Source organism: Hyposmocoma kahamanoa, unplaced genomic scaffold, assembly GCF_003589595.1.
Source record: "Hyposmocoma kahamanoa isolate Upper Pololo Valley unplaced genomic scaffold, ASM358959v1 62, whole genome shotgun sequence".
Lineage (NCBI taxonomy): Eukaryota > Metazoa > Arthropoda > Insecta > Lepidoptera > Cosmopterigidae > Hyposmocoma > Hyposmocoma kahamanoa.
In genome coordinates, this window is record NW_020653850.1 from 20407629 (window position 1) to 20427672 (window position 20044).

The following is a 20044-nucleotide window of genomic DNA, read 5'->3' on the forward strand; positions in this document are numbered from 1 at the left end:
GCTCCGATTGGCTACAACGAGTTCGAAACAATTGACGGGTGTCGTCAACTGTTTCACTTCAAATCGACCAGTTAACTTGAGCTTTGCTATAATGGACGAAAATTGCAAAATTACATAATATATTTAATATTTAATTACCGATGAAATGTGATTCCTTTTGTTTTGTAATTAGATGTTTTGCTGTTTTTCCCACACCACCGAATAGAACAGCACGGCATTGTTAGAGATATTATCTTTATTACAATAAATACAGAATATTTTTTGGAATATACGGAGACGTACACACAGGTCAGTAGTTGGCCTGTCTATATTTCAGTGCAAACGGGAGTTGATATTTATAAGAGCTGTATCGCTAATGTGTTACCAGGAATATATGGCCTTTGTTTCGTCTCTATTTCTGGTTATATACTCGATGTCCGGAGACAAAACTAATTTTCCGAATTTATATCGCGTATATTTGTTTTTTCAAACAAACCAACGTTTCGGGCCCTTTACTGGTCCCGTGGTCACAGTTAACTGAGGTGGTATAGTCATCCACCAGTTATGGTTAACGTTAATGCAAACCACCCTATTTTTTCACTATATTTACAAAAGTTATTAATTAAATACCTTGTTTTTAATTTTAAAAAGACATATTCCAATTTACGCTACATTATGTTGTACAAATTATTTTATTTTAACAATATGAATTTTTATTAATTTAAATTTATTATTAATGAATAATGGAAATTAGAATAAACTAAAACATATTAGTTAGTACTGCAGTCTTATGTCTGTTTGGGATTTTTCATCACAAGAAATACTACATCCCAAATAAATTAACTATAAAACACTGGTAACACGGAGAAACCATCTTCCCTGTGGAAATTACGATGGTTTTTTAATTTCAGTGACCTCTCGCAGCATCCTGGGTAGATAACGGACTTCTTTTGCAAGGATCTGGGGTTTGTCAAACTTCATTGAATGTGTAGATCTTTTTTATTTTTTATCCATGACATACTCGCAGACTGCAGACTTGTTTACGCGACGGTGTTTGACATCAGCTATATGTTCTTTGACTAAACTAAACTAAACTCTTGTATCCTGTAAAGGGATGTTACATTTCTCGGGTCTCAGGAACTGAGAAATCTTCCTCAGAGGTTTGAAATAGGTCTTGATAGAAGCACGCCTGAGGACTCTTCCGATCTTGTCTGTAACACCTCCCACGTACGGTAAAATGGCAGGCAGGTCTTCGCTCGACTGTTGGTGGTTACACACGGCGTCTGTGGCATTGGCGTGGAATCTTCAACTTATTCGCATGTAGGACTTGCTTTATATGCTGAAGTTCCCAGTTTTCCCTCTCAGATTTCTCTGTTCCTGAGATCTGTGAAATGTAACATCCCCTTACAGGATGCAGGAGTTTACAAGCTTGACTACGAGTGAGGCGTACTTATACTTTTGTACTATTTCCTCATGTCATGTATTTGTAATTTATGACGGTCCTTGACAGAGAAAAATATTTGTAATATTATTTAATGACAACAATATCTACCGTTAATGAATTGGTAATTTTATTATTATAACGTATTTTTCATTTTGTAATTATATATTTTTTTGATCTCATATTTTTTATAAGGTGGTGGCGCCGGTGACCGACAAGCACATGTGTCCTACATCTTTTTTTAAATTCATTTCTAATAAGATTTTGAACAAAATTTTCTATCATAGTAAGACGTTTTTTATTGGTAAGGTCAATTACTGGGTGTTCATTATTGGTGAGGACCGATTTGGTGTTCATTACTGGAGAGTAAGAGTCGTATTCTAGAACTCTACTAATGCTCAAGTCAGGATTGCACTGGAAACACAAGCACTGGAAATACGACTCTAATGGCAGGGACTTGAGTATGATTTCGAGTGCTTTAAACCATACTCAAATCCTGACTTGAGCATTGAGTAGAGTTCTAGAATACGACTCTTAGAGAAGTTGTAGTTTAGGTTTTTTAGTAACAATTATAATAGCTTATTTTAGGAAGCATACTACACCATAAATTTTTCATGAGGATTATATCTGTCAAGTAAACTAATCATTATTGATATATGTTTAAAAACAAAAAAGTTATTTCAAATTTAAAAACACGTTTCCCATAAAATGCCAATCAGTAATTTGTGTCATTGGGTGATGAAATGTTTTGACATGTAGCGAAATTTATACTGTAACATGATACTTGAGAAATAAACAACCTAATATAATCTATTTATTTCTCAACTATCAACAAAAACAAAAAGCTTTGAATGTTTTATTTAATCCTTTATTCTCAAAAGCAACGTAGACATTGCGTTTCATTGCTAGATTATCATATCGAGTGTCCAGAATCATGTTAAAACATAAATAAAGCAAACTTTTATGATGTAAAATGACGTGGAATTTATGTTGCCGGCAGTCACCCCACAGTTTTCCAGTTACACTCCTGAATTTAATAAAATATTGAGGTTGGGGTACGGAAATAAAGATTTGTTTCGTAGGCGACTGTCTGCGGTGAACCTAAATTGTTTCGTGAAATAGGTAAATAGGTTATTACGACGAAAGTTCGTGAACTGTGATATAAATATATTGTATCATCGTCATGAACGTGGCGCAAATAATAAAGCAAGTGACGAAGAACTAGAATAGATACAGAATTGCATTACTGGGCCACCATTTCTACTTTTGTGGTTTTCCACTTTACAATAAAATTAATAAAGAACTATATATCTTTCTTCTACTTTATCGGGAAGGTAAATTCACAGTCTCTTAGTGGCTTTAAAGTCTCATTTATAATGATGTTCAAAAACTTAAACACACACACACACACGCACGCTCACGTATTAGTATTATTAATTTATAATTCCTATAAGTTTACTTACTTAAATTGGAACATTTCATTACGCTAGTTAACCGAGGTTGGGCGTAGCTGCGACATGGCTGCGACACAGTCGTAATGACTACTGTATTTATTATAGAACATAGTCTTATCATGTATATCTTGTTATTGTTCCAAATGAACATTTTATTTATTTATTTAATAGTTTTCTCTAATTTTTTCATTTCGACGATGGAGCATGCACATCTTATTTAGATGTGCATGCTTTTTACTCTCACTTTGAAAAGGCCCAAGTTATAGCGTTCAGAGAATAAGTCTGCAGGAAGGGAATTCCACTCCACAGCCGTTCGCCATATGAACAGCTTTGTCATAAAGTAAAACCATCGAGTATATTATACTCGATGAGTCAAACAAAATTTTATAATTAAAAACAATTTAGCCTACAAGACTTATAAACAATTTTAATTTAGCATAATGTCGTAAAATAAAAGTAACTTAATATAAATAAATTATCTTTTGACGTCAGTTAATAGGTTAATTAGAATTGGCACTAATATTTATTTTATTCACTACAACTGAACTGCATTGACTCAAAGGGTCTTGTAATTTACGTTCTATATTTGTATTGTCTAGAAATTGTGTAGCCCCTACATTCACGCGATGATTAAATCTTAATTCGAGAGCTTCAGCATACATTTTTATCACTTTATCTACGGGTTTCATATCCAATTTGTGATGCAGATGCTAATTTCATATACACCAAAGAGCGTGTATCCTCCATATTTTGTTTTGAATGCGTTGTATTTTTATTTTAGTGTCACAGCCGTAGGCTGGAATACCATAGGTCCACATGATCATAAATATAGATATAGAAATCTAGTACTAACTTGTGATCTATTACAGTCAACCTATACGTATTTTACATAATCTTCTAAAACTTCACAAATAAAAATTCGAGCATATATGGATATAGTAAACTCTATTCTATTTTCTGGGATTTCCTTTTGATTAGGTCAATGATACTTATTCTCATTAACGTTTTAATTTTATTTTGCTTTCGGTCACATTTTGATGCATCGATAATAAAAAAACAAGTAAAACTAAACTAAACGTTTTTGATATTAAAATTATGAGGAATTTATGCTGCCAACTCCTAGTACAGAGCCTGCCAAATCGAAAATGGAGATATTAGACACGCGTAATTTGAGGGGCATTCGCTAATACAATCATGTTCGGTAGGGGAACCCGGTATGAATTTATAAGTGAATTTCAAAATGCATAAGGTTGGATCGGAAGGGAGATTTTGATTAAGAAGTCCGGATCCCGGTTTTTTAAGGAATCCATTTTTAGAATACAAATGCCATCTCAAATTATGCTAAGGCTTTGTTTTTGAAATCTAACTTTGATGTCTCAAGTTTTTTATTTTCCTTTAATGTCAAATTGGTTTATGGTAAAAATGTTACTGTTTTGTTTTTACGTTATTAATTATTTGTTGAGTTATTTATAAAAACGTTAAATAGAAATAAAGAAATAGTACAATATATATTATTAAATATATATTGATATCAAGTAATTGGAGGAACCAGAGGTTAGCGACAACCTTACCCAAAACAGTTACAGTGGCGTTCAGAGTTTAAAATCGCAAAGACCTGAGGGGTACTGTCAGTGCACCCTTCACTCTGAGACATAAAGTTGACAAGTTCCATTAACCGGTAGAGGCACCAGCAGTTGGCAGCAGAAATAGCTACCTATGGTGCCAGTCTGTGGCTACTAGAAGTATGCAATTTAATTAAATTATGCATTTAAAGTACGTCACTTATATGTTACGTAACAACACTGTATTGTAAATAATTTTTCACTTCTTATGCCCTAAAAGTACGTCAATCTCGGATACTACACATATTACGCAGCGGGAGGGCAATGCATTCTAAGAAAGCAAAAGAGACTTTATACCTTTTTACTTTAAATTCGTGAATGTTGAACGAACCTTCGAACCCACATTGCTGACGGTCAAGGATGGTTCGTATTGAACCAATAGCTACGAGTTTAAATATTTGACAAGGTTCGATGACCTTAACTTTGTCACCAAGTCATAATATAGTCGTGAAATTCAAACAAAATCCATTGACATTGCGATTGGCTGGCTAGTTACCTATTTAGCTATTTCTTGTTATTCTTTGCCTGGTGGTAAGCGACACGCCTTAAGTGTCGATACTGCCTCAGCTTGAATTATAATTTTTCCCGTATTAATACGGTTCATTTTGCTTAGGTCGAGCGACAGGGACAGTGGTTTTATTCCAGAACTTATTTTTTTAGAAACGATTTCGTTTCTAAAGTTTCGTAAAGCCATTTGAAAAATGTATATCGTATAGTATACTATTTCTTATATTTCTATATATAAAAAAAAATTGGTAATTGGTAAAGTTGAATACAGCGGTTTTTTTGAAAAAATTTGAGGTAAGTTAGTGTTTTTTTTTCTATCGTGACAATTTTAAGGAATTGTGTTTTCACACCATATCACACTGCTATTACAATAATGTTATAACTCAAAATATGTGAAATTCAAGATTATACTATTGCTGAACGTGAAATTGGATTCTTTACATGTCAATAAAACCGTCGTTAGGCTATTATAATAACGCACACACTCAACATAGCCCCGCACTACCACAAACTACAAATTACACCCAAACTCACGAGAGAATGTAGGTAATACAAATATTTCGCCCGGCCCGGGAATCGAACCTGGGACCTCTGCGTGGCAGTCCGGCATGGTAACCGTTCGGCCACCGAGGCAGTTGTAAGAAACAATTGAAATATAATATCTATTTGACTCAAAATGAGACAAACTTTTCGTGACCTAGTTCTGGAGAAAACGGTCCTTACTCAAAAACATTAAATTATTTTTCCTTTTCATTTGTAAATATACTTGGCAAGTAGGAAATTATTTAGATGTCTGTAATAAACTTTAACTTATACATACATTTTAATAACCTTTCACGAGAAGTGAGTAATTCGTTTGTCATCGATTCTAAAAGTTACACTTTTTGAGTTAATACAATGTTATATTAAATTAATCAGTGTATATACTCAATCACACTATATATTTTTTCCAAAGTGTTGAACATTTTCACTGTTACGTCATTTGAGGTAGTATAGACGCTTAATATAACAGTTGAAGAACCGCTCACAAAGATCTAATGGACACTGCCACTCCGCCTATCTCTGTGAGATATAAGTTGAAAAGTCGCAAATGCCTATAATTTCACCAACACCTTCACTCTTCAAAACCGAAACGTAGTAATTACTCTTAATACTGTTTGCGGCACAAGTAGGTAAGGTGGCAGTACTTCCCTGGACGAAAACTATCTCTTGGTTAAATTCTTATTCGATTTAATACATCTCGTGAGATAAGATTTCGATATGCCAAAATGGGTTCAAATCCAATTTCTTCTAAAAGTTAATGTAGTAGGGTTCTCTAAGTGGATGAGGTTTTGAATCCTAACATGGTCCTAACAGATGGAATTACATGAAAGTAAATATATAGCCATATTGCACATCACAAAGAATGTTTTCCAACATTATGGAATTAAGAAAGTTCTTGTGAGAAAAGTTTACGGGTCGTGAATATGGTCGCGCGGTAAATTCAAACCGCCTAGTAATAGTAATACAATGAAAGAGAAACATATATTTCTCAAAGATGCCGCCACGGAAAAAGCTCGTTAAAAACCAATGGCAGTATGGCTTAAACGCCTTAGCCTCTCCTGAAGGATAAAAAATTTGACTACTACTACTCGTTACAAACCAGAAACACACATTTGCGACCAGCACTTAAAAAAAATCGCAAAGTTTGATGATTCGTTCGCCGGATCAAAGGAATTTTATTTAATTATTATAACAAACTGTAATTACACGAACAATAATTGAATATCATGATAGTATAACATCGTGATATTCAATAAACTTATTAAGATAAATAATATAATGTGTGAGCAATATAGAGCACTGATTTTCGTGAACGCAAAGTTAAATTTGTAAATTGTAACCAAAAGATATCAGAACAATATTGAACAATAACTACTGTCTAACGCTACCCGTTTCGCATTGAAGTGACCCTCGACAAACGATGCCGCTTCTCCGAAGATTCCCATCATATAGGTATCCAGCGGAAGTTTTTATTCGTGTGTTCAAACCATGAATAATGTTGCGATCGGGGCGGAAGCGACTTCCGCCGCCGGTTCGACGCCCGGTCGCTCGTCTGTGTCGCATCTTATCTTTTTGCTTCAAGCGTTCCAAGTTCGCTCCGTTCGGAGTTTAAAGTTGTTTCGAGGAATTTGTTTAATTCAAAACAGTATTTTATGTATTCGTTGCATAATGAGGGTTCCTTTAGTCGACGAGGCTTTGCCGAATGGCCTAAGTACGATATATGAGATTTTAAGACCTAATTACGTAATTACTGCACACAATATTTTTTCTACGTGTAATTTAAAATAATAAAACACAACCAACATTTAAAGATTATTCAATAACAATTCACGACAACAAAATCAAACGAAAGCAACAAACGCTACAAAACAAAAAACCGAAGAGATAGAATCGAAGTGTCCATGATTGGCCAAGTACCGTTTATATTTTAACCAATCAGGAGACAGCAGAGTTGAGTAGAGTCATATTTGATATTGATTTTAATTAATTGGTTTTCGCCTAATGGTTACACCTTTGTATCTGTTATAATAATAACAACCTCACAGGATTATATATCTACATCATAAACAACAACGTTTTGTTCCGTGACTTTCACAAAAACATAATAAATTTACCAAAAACATACTTTTAAGTTATTGCTGTACTATCTGACACTTTTTAGATCTGTACTTGATAGTAAGGTAATTAGTTCAAACGTGCAAGCATCCTCGCCGATAATCTCCACCCACGATCCTGCGCTTTGCATCTTTTAGATGTTTACGATAGCGCCTTTTTCGTTACCGCGCATAGGTGTCGCCTTTTTATTTATGTACGCTGTTAAGTATAATCTAACTAGGGTAATAGTCCAGCGAGGTTGTTAGTATTTTAGAAATGGCCTTGAATTTTTTAGGTTAGACCGTAAATAATACATTGAGTGAAACACCCTCACCAATGACTAATTTAGTCAGGAATTAGAAAGGAAACGTTCTTATAATTTGCCTATTCACACTTCATTATCAATTCGTTCAGTCGGCAATAAAATAATAACGTCAATGGACTGCAGTTAAGTCATTTATTAACTTTCATATTATTATTATTTTTCTAAATTTATTAGACGAACACAACAGTCGATGTCCAAAATAGATTAACACAATAATTTGTTTAAAACTAGATTTGAAGCAGAATTCCAACCAGGAGCGTGTACGTACGGCATGTTTAGGGAAGTTTCTGTCAATTAATTATAAATTGCAAAATTTATATTACAAAAAAGAAAGAAAAAACTGTTATAATGAAATAATTATTATTGTAATTTTTATAGTTTAACTGGATTACTGACTGACTGTCACGCTTATAATTAAATATATCTAATTGTTTATTGTCCTTAATAAGGTTTTATCATTATATGTGCGACACATTTTTGTTATGGGATCGTAAAAAGATGTGTTGTTTTGGCAACATTTAGCACAAAAGCCTGAGGACGCCGAGGTTTGTATCTAATGTTAACATTAATACTAGCCAATAAATTATCAGAATCAAGATAAAAGTATAAGATTTTGTGATTAATGAAATTAGTTTGAATATATTCCATTAAAACGCATTTTAAATGGCACACGGCGAATTTACAAGTTTTCAAGTTAACTCACACAAAAAGCCCGTCTTGTCGATGTGATGTCCTTATTTTCATATGGCAATCCTGTCAACAATCATTTGTACATATACAAACAACAACAGCACCACCCCCGGTGCGATCTCACCCTGTTTAAGCTGTCACACTAACGTGACATTTAGTAAACACAGAAATCATTAGCGCCCACCGCCGCGCGGTGACCGGTCAGTTACCACACTTTTACGTATGTAAAAATTCTGAATTCTATTTACCAGGCAACAACATTTCTTCGGAATAATACAACCTCGTGGTCGCCGCGTAGACCAAGACAAGCGAACTAGATGCTCATTTAAGTTAAAACGTAAAAGTCAAATGAATAACGCGTACATTGCCTTGACACGCGGTCGCTGTGCGGCGGCAACGCGGTCTCCGCGCGGCGACCGTATGGAACGGGCGCGATGAAATTCGTGTCGAATAAACCGTTCTTATGGTCGAGACTAGCTAAAAATATGATTCGTAGATAGCTAGATAAATAAATTCTCTAATAATTAGAAAACCGCACGTAATAATATTAGCTAAGATTTATCTTTTTGTAAAGCACATTACATAAACAATAAACCGAATTCTGTTACATTACGTTTGAAGTGATAACAATCTCCGACGTATATTTTGTATAGAATTGGTAGATTTCTACGAAAAGCGAAGATCAGGGAACTTATAATCCCCACGCTTGTAACATTGGATTCATATCAATATATTGTACATTTCATTAAGTATATATACGACTTCAGTAACCTAATGGTTTATACGGTCCTGAGTTCGATTTCCGGTAGGACTAATTGGGAAATGAACTTTTCTAAATTGGTTTTGGTCTATATGTTCCCTGGTTTGAGACCAGTTAATTAGTGTGGTTGTTTAATTATTATTATTAATATTAGTAAACAACTAGTTGTACCCGGCGTTGCAATGCCACAGTTGTCTTTCAGTTCTGCAAAAGGTGGCCTTGATTTTTGACATTTGAAAATCAGCAGTGGGATTTAAAACATCAGAAACGATGGGCGTGGGTTCGACCAGAAAGCTTTATCGCAATCGGATGAAGAATAATGGATTTCACACGATACAAACATTTTTATATAACGTATAAAAACTGAAGTAAGTGAACAAACAACAAAGGAATAAAGGCTAAACAATATACAGGTCGTAAAAGCCGGTAACAAACCAATCCACAATCAAGCAGCTTATTATCGCAGATAGACTTTCCACAATAAGCTACAAGAGAATCCTAAAGTATTTTGGTCATATTGCTCGCCGGCAAACAGACAACCTTGACAAACTAGTTGTGGTGGGTAAGGTGGAGGCAAAGACACTCTGCGGTTGATCGCCTAGCGGATGAAGTGACCAAGTGGCCGCCCTCACTGGCCTGCCTGTAACAACTGCCCTGAGAGTGGCAGAAGACAGAACCAAATGGAAGAAAATCGGACATAAAGTCTCGAAAACCTTTCGGAGACACGACCTTGAGCAGTAAAGATGACGACCAAGATGAAGAAGAAAAGCCAGTGAACGTAGTCCTTGTCAACACATTAAACGTCCTACAGCTGGGTACAGGTCTAAAGAGAGGTTATTGGGCCAGCCACCTTGGCCCAACACGGGTTTGCGGATTTCATTTATTTCTAAGGATTGTGTATTGTCGGCTATTTTCAATAGTTTTATTGCAACGTTAAGTGTATATGTAGGTAATATTGCCAAGTGGCGACATTGTCTCTCTTCTCTTTCGGTGTCGGAATAAAGATAATGTGCTGTGATAATAAGTTTTATTTTAATTATATACCGAAGTTTCCTCCAGCCTCCTATGACATTTAAGGCCGCACAGTATACCTTCTTCGAACCGTAGGTTTCGTTATGACATTTTTTATCATATTTGCTCGATGCAGACAAAGTCGATCTTAATGTTGTAAATTATCCTCCTGGGGCTTTTTCATTACATTATCGCCCTTTGGATTTTGACGTCAAGGTTTAGCAAAAAGTTTTTATGCTCGAAAAATCTGAACGTATATTTCGCATAAACTGGAAGTATAAAAGATTGCAATCATTTGCAATTTAATTATATTTACTTAATTTAATTTGAATATAATTTGGGAATTATTTATTTTATATATGTAATATATTGTGGCTGCATGCGTCTGTGCCTTTTATAACATTTTAGTTCGAGTAGGATTCTTGCTATATTATTATCCATGGAAGACTAGCTAGCAATCTGTGTAAAAAAAAATTAAAATCCCGCCATTTGCAACATTTGTAAATCGACTTGTCCGAAGAACAAAGTCCGATGTGATTATTAGCAAAAAGAATAATTACGTTACGAGAATAATTTCGTTATTCAAACTAAGACCTATGTAAAGGTGTTTTGAGAATTTATGTCTTATTTCGTTTCGGAAATATAAAATCGAATAACGGTCGATCTGACCTGATCCACAGCGAAGAAGAACGGACGAAGTGTACTATGTCCTGAAAACAAGTAGTCTTGCAAATAGATCTTTGATTTACGGATGAGTCGAAATGTTGTGTTGCGTAGCGATATTTATTCATTTAAGAAATAAATTAGCCTTGCCTTTTCCTCGCAATTTGATGAAAAACATTGTATGTAGCACGGGCGGTAAAAATTACAAGCCTCGACTCATTAATTCTAACAACGTCTCGTTAGTATTTTTTTATTTGCCGCCCTTAATACAGTAGGTACTATAACTTTACAAATGTATGTAAACATTTACAAATGTACGTAACTTATAAATTAAAACCAAAGTTACAGTTACATGCCGCTATAGGGATTCAAATCGTCACGTAAGACCTCGAATTGTGCAGCAACAGCTCTCCCATTGGACTATCACCGCTCTTCCCACACTTTAATTTTATAAAGAAGAACCGCACTTACATCTATTTGCCAAGTTTTATTAAAATATCCCCTAGTACGCCACTACACAGGACTTGACACAGGAGATAATAAAAATTGGTTCTCACTACTCAAAGTATATTGAGAGGGAAATACGCCTTGAATTGGAGAATAGCAAAACAAGCATTAAAATAGTTTCGCCTTAAGTAAAATTTAGGTGCTATTTATAAAAATGAATGTTCACGTGTGATCAGCCACCGAGGTGGATGATTTTCTTCAAAATGCAATGGGACTACTATGGAGGTACCCTCTTTCTAACAAAAAAAGGATCATGAAAATTATTAATGTACTTTAAAATATTTCAACATATGAAAAAAATATTTACAAAGGCTTTCCGAACTTTTACTGTATTAATAAAATGTTTTTTGTTTTTATAATTTCATTTCTGAATCATTCATCACAATCTCATTTTATACCTCCATCACATACATATTCGCTTAACTACTGATGTCGGGAGCCATGAAAGAATGAATTGAAATATAAAATTTTATATCGTGCTTTTTTATTTTTTAAAGGTTTTTATCAAATTATACTTTGAAGAATTGGACGTAAAGATTCCTTTGGATAAGTTGATTATGAACACACATGAAATATAAATACAGCATAAAATTTCAAATGTAATTTTAACAATATGTATAAATAGTATTTTACGCAATTGTTGTGTAATGACTTAGTGAGAGATTTTAAGGGTCGTATTCTAGAACTCTACTCAATGGTCAAGTCAGGACTTGACTATGATTCAAAGCACTAGAAATCATACTCAAGTCCTTGCCATTAAGGTCATATTTCCAGTGCTTGAAATCATACTCAAGTCTGCTCAAATCCTGACTTGAGCATTGAGTAGAGTTCTGGAATGCGATCCTAAGACTTATATATGTAACGATTGAATATAATACTTTCTCTGCCAGTAAATTAAAATAATAGAACATAACTAATGTTTAAAGATAATTTATTAACAATCCACGACAACAAAGTCATACGAAAGCCAAACATCTACAAAACAGAAAACCAAAGAGATGTCCGTGATATGACAAGTACCGCATATATTTTAACCAATCAGGAAGCAGTAGAGCATTTGAGTAGCATCACATTTGATATTTTATATTGTTTTTAAATAGTTATTTTTTGCCAAATGCCTTTGTACCTGTTATGTAATATTTTGAGATAGTATTTCATAAAATAATTAGATTTTGCAAAGTGTAGAGCGTGTGAGTAGTGTCATATTTGATTAGCAAAAATGCGACGTTCTTTTCTTGAAAATCATAGTGTGTACGGAACTAGAATTAAATTTTTCGTTTAGTGGTGCGTATTATAGACAATATAAAATCAGTACAGAGTACTAAATAATCTCAGTATAGAGTACTAAAAAAAGCGACCTCAAAAGTACGTGGAATTACATCTATTTGCCAAGTTTTATTAAAATATCCCCTAGTTCGCCACTACACAGGACTTGACACAGGAGATAATAAAAATCGGTTCTCACTACTCAAAGTATATTGAGAGGGAAAAACGCCTTGAATTAGAGAATAGCAAAATCAACCATTAAAATAATTGCTCCTTAAGTAAAATTTAGGCGCTATTTATAAAAATGAATCCTCATGCGTGAACAGCCACCCTGAGAGGTGGATGATTTTCTTCAAAATTAAATGGAACCACTATGGAGATACCCTCTTTCTAACAAAAACAGAATCATCAAAATCGGTTCACAAACACTGGAGTTATCGCGTACATACATACAAAAAATTGAGATCCTCCTTTTTAAGTCGGTTAAAAATACTAAAAATGTTGCTATTAGCTTGTTTATTGTTGTTGTTATTTTAAATAGCAAAGTTCGGAGGGACACTGCAACTGCACCCGTCACCCTGACACATAAGTTGACAAGTTCCATGTGACCTGCACCAGCACCTATACTCTTCAAAATCCAATCGTAGTAATGTTCACATTACAGCTTGGCGGCAAAAATACACTCGTAGGTTATTGGCAGTACTTTCCTGCACCAACCTTTTTATAAGGTGTACTACTGCTACAAAATAATGCAATGCGGTAGTAGCCTAGTGGGAGAATGATTGTTTCTGAATTGATTGATTCCGTTAGTTGTGCAATGCGCAACGGGAAATGATAGTGCCAAACAGCACCGGTGCCTATCTGGAAAATAGGTAGGGTATTGTTCGCGCACCCGGGGCGGCTCAGCCTCTTGAGAACCGGATGAAGTCGGTGACAACCCTGTAAACTGGCTGATCTTGGGTCAGAACCTGAACTTAGAAGGTTCCTGTGCACGCATAGGTTATACCCTTCTCGTATACCCTAAGAGTCAGCAGGGTAGGACACTATAATCAAAACTTATGTGGAAAGATACGGGGGGTGTTGCTCAATTGAAGGGTTGACAGTTTGAAATCCTGTGGTGATATGTAGTATAATGTTAATTCCTAAGTTACGAACTAATTTTTCGCCTTAGTAGAGACCAGTACTCAGAAGTGAGCCGGGTTGACGATAATGACGACCTAAAATAATATTGTATGGTACAATTAATATCTCATAGCATTAGAGTTCAAAATCCTATTTTTTTTAATAGAGGTTATTCCGATTTAAGAGCTTTTGTAATTGCCATTCTGTTCTCTGCAAAACTTCTTTGACCGCCGTGACCTCCACCTTTCTTTAGAGTTAGTTAAAGAAACTTATTCTCTTTTCGGCTTTTCTCCATGCTTGCTTTAGACTTTTTCGTCGATTTTGTTTTAAATGAAGACGCATGATGTGACTCGTCTTAGAAGCATAAAGTAGTCTCCGGTTTTGTACTGTTTACAAAACGTTTCTGCTTTCTTTCACTCTTGTTAGACCTCAAAAATATCATTGTCTTTTCGGCCCCGTACAAAGTTGTTTCAACGACTCAAATTTCAAAGGTTTTAAGAAATTCGTTTTATTACCGCTAGATGGCGTTGGCATGCGCTTGGCCATCGCCTCAGCGATTATAAAGTAGTTTTCAATCAATGTTCTATTTTTATGTTTCTTGCTTTGTTATGTGGATTATAAGAACAAAGTTTAATCCTTTCGCGAAATAATTCAAAACTCCAAACGATTTTTAACTAAACCTTTTGTGAAAACGAATGACACTTTCGCAAAGTGAGGAAATTAAAGATTCTATCTACGTAACGAACTCTTGGCATAGTATTAAACAGAGCAAAACTTGGTGCGAATTTCTGTGCACGGAATTTTAGCATTTATTCTGGTAGCGTTGAGTTAAGTTTCGCACGCTGTGTGGTGTAAACTGTGGGAATACGAAGAAAAACTTTGACTAGGGTTTCCAGCATTCGTAATGATCGGAACTGTGAAAGGAGAACGAGAAAAAATGAGTTTACGATTCAGTTTCCCATAGTTCGCTTTCGTATCCTGGCTTGAGTCTGACTTGATGATAAGTTTCGAAGATAGATCGTCGATTCGCTTAAGACTAAATAATGAGAAATTTATGTAAAAAGAGTGTTAAATAGTTTTTATTATACTTCTTAACACTATGTCTAATTTTTTTGTCCATTAGTTAGAAGTTGTTTTCTTGGCGAATAAAGGTATGCATTTAAAAATCTGTTTGACATTTTATTTCACATTAATAGTTAGCCTATACAGCCCCACTGCTTTGCACAGGCCTCTTCTCACCATGGGAGGGCTTGGGCTATAGTTCCCACGTGGGTTCCATGCGGAGTGGGAAATTACCACACATCATTAGATTCCTTATGAAGTAAAACGAAAATTCCGAAAATTCAGAGATACAAGCCCGGATTTGAACCCACGACCCTTTGCTTGAGAGGCAGTAGGTCTAATTACCATGGCATTAGGCTACCATGGCACTTCATTTGAGGAATTACCTATGTAGGTACAGTCAAGGTCACAAGATTAGCTCCAATACTTATTTAGAGAAATGGAACAGTGGTATCTCATTGGAGAATGGTTGTTTCTCAATTAAGAGACCGACGTTTCGAATATCTTTGATGGCATGTACCTAAGATTTTAATTTCCAAGCTAAATATATTTGTAGTAGGACCAAAAAAAAGGTAAAAGGAAACATTGTGACGAAACAACTGCAGTAGAGCTCGTTGTGGAAGAGTTCGTCCAGGGAAGTACTGCCATCTTACCTATTTCTGCCACCAAGTAGTAATGTTAGCATAACTGCGTTCCGGTTTTGAAGGCTAAGGGCTCTGGTGAAATTACAGACACATGGGATTTATCAACTTTCGTCTCAAGATGACAGGCGTAGTGGCAGTGTTCCTCAGATCATTGCGATTTAAAGCTCTGAGTGGCACTGCAACTGTTATGGACAGGCGTGTAGCTTTCCATCAGACAATTGATATTATAAAAACAAACTTCCACCGTTCATCCGGTGAAACAAAGGCATAAAAGTAACGTTCACAATTTTCCAGGACGGAATAAAAAGTATGCAAATTAACCATTTCAATTTTGTTCCAATGTTATGGCGACCCGATATGTACAGTTGTGGTTTTAAAAAGGATAACAATGCTTGTTATATTTAACATGATACATTGACGATGAGCTTAATTAAGCTTATCTAATCATGTATATCTACTAGTACTATGTTATATACACGTCCATTGACTGACATTTAAATTGCATCAAAGTATACCATAACTCAAGCAAAAGTATTGATCGAATACGCCGAATTTTTTTAAACTTATTTGAACTCTGAAGTAAAGACTGATTAATAATCTTAAAAAAGTGTAAAAGTGTATACATAATATGTATATACTCATCTTAAATAAGGGATTAAGCAGCTATATTAAATAGAAACCTGCATTCTCTTAGTAGCAACAACGTTACCCAAAATTTTGTCGGACACGTTTGAAAGGGAACAAAAATTTAATCCGGAATGACGTCCTCATTTTGTTGGGAAAAAACGTCATTGTCGTCGTTCCCGTGTCGCCGTAATTATCCGACCCAATTTGTAGCGCTGGGCTGCCGGTTACGACGCTAGATGAAGAAGGACCTCTTAATTCGGTCGGCTTTTTTTGTTTTCGTGTGACTGACACCTCAGTTAATTCTGAGCATTTTATAGACGTTACAAAAGATTGTTTTAGTTAACTTGGCTATTAGAGGGGGACAAGTTTTTGGATATTTTGTAGTCTTCTGAGTATATTTAGAATCTGAAGAGATAATATATCTATGTTACAGTTAAGTAAAACGTAAGTTTGTTCAAAATGTTTAGTTGATAACTATATAAAAAGTAACGGGACAAATAAGTCTTGCACCTTGGTGGTAAGTATAATAATAATAATAATAACGCACACACTCAACATAGCCCCGCACTAGGGAAAACCCTGTGTCGCGGGTGCCATGGACACACACATAGAAAACCACAAATTACACCCAAACTCACGAGAGAAATAAATGTAGGCCATACAAATATTTCTCCAGACCCGGGAATCGAACCTGGGACCTCTGCGTGGCAGTCAGGCGTGGTAACCGTTCGGCCACGGAGGCAGTTTACGTCTACATTTACGTCTACAACAATGGTTGTGGCGTTGCAGTGCCACTTAGAGCTTTAAATTGAAAAGATCGGACAAGTCTCATGTGCACTAATTAAACCAGCACTCTTGCTCTTCAAAACTTGAACGCAGTTTTGCTCACATTAATGCTTGGCGGCAGAAAAAACTAGTACAGACAACAGTGTTTGAAGACCCCGTTATTCAATCAATGTATACTGTCCATGACTTACAAATTTCGAGACATGAAAGAAGAAGTTGGATGTATATGGAACGAAAGTTGCGCTGAGCCATGGAGCGCGACATCAAAGTCATTGACCGAGTTCCACATTCTGAAATTCAAGATGAACTATGTTCCAAGACATAGGATACTGATATCCTCATCTGATGATTTGGGCAGGCCTGAGCAGGTTGATGAATGGTGACAGGTGTAAGGTGACTTTTACCTATCAGTAGTTCGAAATGACATTTTCCAGAAATAACGTTTGGTCGAAATTTCATGACCTCGAAAGTAATTTTGAGATGAAAATCTTTTTTCTTTTAAACCTAACTTAACCTAACCCAATAGAACATAATCGTGTCTTTGCGATAAATATTCAACATATCCTGAAAGAACAACTGTTTCGTTATAATTCGGTTTTCACACAAACGTTACAAACAAACAAACGTTATTTCGGACAAAAAATTTTTAGTTACCTAGGGGGACAACCGAATTGTAACCAAGAAGCAGATATGCTGTGTTTACACAGGATCGACTGCCGCTTTCGATAGATTAGTTCACCTCGCCGAAGTACCTAAGTACAGTCGCCGCGCTGTTTAAGCTTACGCACAGAGACACAATAAATCATCATCAGCGTTTAATATAATATAATATAATAATATTTATTCACCAAGTGACATCACGCAACATTTAGCATGTCAAGGTATAATTTTTGGATCTTTTAAAAATCTCCATAACTTAACCTCTAAAAGTCACTTAATTGTCTAAATTAAACAATATCTATGTCAAACTAATCTACTTACAATTTAGTGTTTAAATACAATTCAAAGCATCCTTTATCAAGCAAGCACTTTTTGAATTTAAAAAAGAAGTACGTGTATAATATCAATTCTGTCTGACACTTAATATTGGAAATCAAGATCAAGAAAACAATTCAAAATACTCATTAATTGTACAAAGCGGATTTTTTATTAACAACGACTTCATAATTTTGATAAATTCTTTATCTGGTAACTCAGTTACCGAGAGTGGCAGCTTACTGTATAATTTTAATTTGAGACCGCACCCCTGTTTTTGGGCTTTTGTCAATCTAACCTTTGGTATCACTAATTTGTTTTTGTTTCTGGTGTTATTTGTATGTATGTCTCTTAATTGCTTCAGATTATGTTTCTCTTTAAGAACTTCTATTAAGCAATTATAAACAAATATAGATATTTCTGTCATTATGTTTAGTTTCATGAAACATTTTTTCGCCGATTTTCTTTTATCGATACCACAAATTATTCTAATTATTTTTTGAAGTAACAGGACTCGTTTAATATTTGAGCCATTGCCCAAGATTGAGAGCGCATAATTTATCACCGAATGTATGTACGCATAATAAACAGTAATTGGCGTTCTCTTATCAACCAATGGTTTAAGTAGAGTAAGTTTAAGAAGAGCATAATTCCCCCTGGCAATTTTGTTGTAAACATTTTCTGTGTGGTTTTGATGACTTGATTATGTTTACGTTTTACATTACGCTTTACGGTTACGTTTGACGTATTATCAATAGTGTATCCAAGAAACTTAGCGTCCATTTTTGTTCCTGGTTAATAAATTGATTGGGTAGGTAGCAGTGGCGGCGCGTTCATGTAACTCTATTCCCACCGCCTTGCCTAAAATTTTCTAAGAATTATTATATAGTTATACACTATTATGTAGTATTATAAATATTTAAAAGTAATTTTCAACATTTTGCGCACAATTTTACGTGTAGAATAATTAACCAGTGATATAAAGTGCACTGGTATCTTGTGTGCTAATAATAGCTATGTTCAATCGTCAAGGCGCTTATAGCAAGTGTTTTTGTTTTGCTCTGGCTTTACTAAAGACAATTTTTCACGCCTCGCCTCTGGTATTCTACACATGCGCGTGAACGTATGAAACGCAGCCACCGATACGTTGAAACGTCGCCGTTGTTGAAACTAAGTCGCCCGGCAGTGATTACACCTAGTTAAGTCGGTCGACTACGGCAGCGAACTACTGTCGTCATGTAAACGCTCCATTACAGAAATGTGAGGACTTGCGGCGAGATGGAGAAATGACGAGTGGCGCAGATGGCTGAGACTAGCCTAAGTTCATGGTGCACAAAATACTGGAGGCTTATCAGAGATTTTTTGTTTGTCACAATTTACAATGTGCTCCATAAAATATCTGTAAGTTGATCCCAATATTATTTTGATATAGTGTAATAATGTTTTTATAAGCCAGGGCTAACTAATTCGTGGCATATTATACGAAAAGTGAAGTGATATAGCGGGGTATTCCCAAGAGTGACGAGTGAATTAAAAGTTTTCAGCTTAACGTTGTAAGGACCGTCACCCGGGCCGTAATAACGCTACGGAATAAAGAAATTTTTGAATTCCCTTTTTAGGCGCTTTACTGGATGTCATTGTTGGTGTAATTTTGTTGCTTTTAACGTTTATGAGACAAAGAGCGTTTTAAAACTGGAATAGACAACGCGTGCTTATTGTTGCATATTTAGTAGCTGTAGAGCTCCTTGTAAAAGGAGTTTGTCGAGGGAAGTTATGCTATTTTACCTGTTTCTGCGGCCAAGAAGTAATGTAAATATGACTGCGTTCCGGTTTTGAAGTTACAGGCACACGGGACTTGTCAACTTGTGTCTCAAGGTAATGGGTGTCTCTCAGATCTTTGCGATTTAAAGCTCTGAGTGGCACTGCAACTGCTATGGACAGGCGAAAGACTTACTACCAGGCAGAC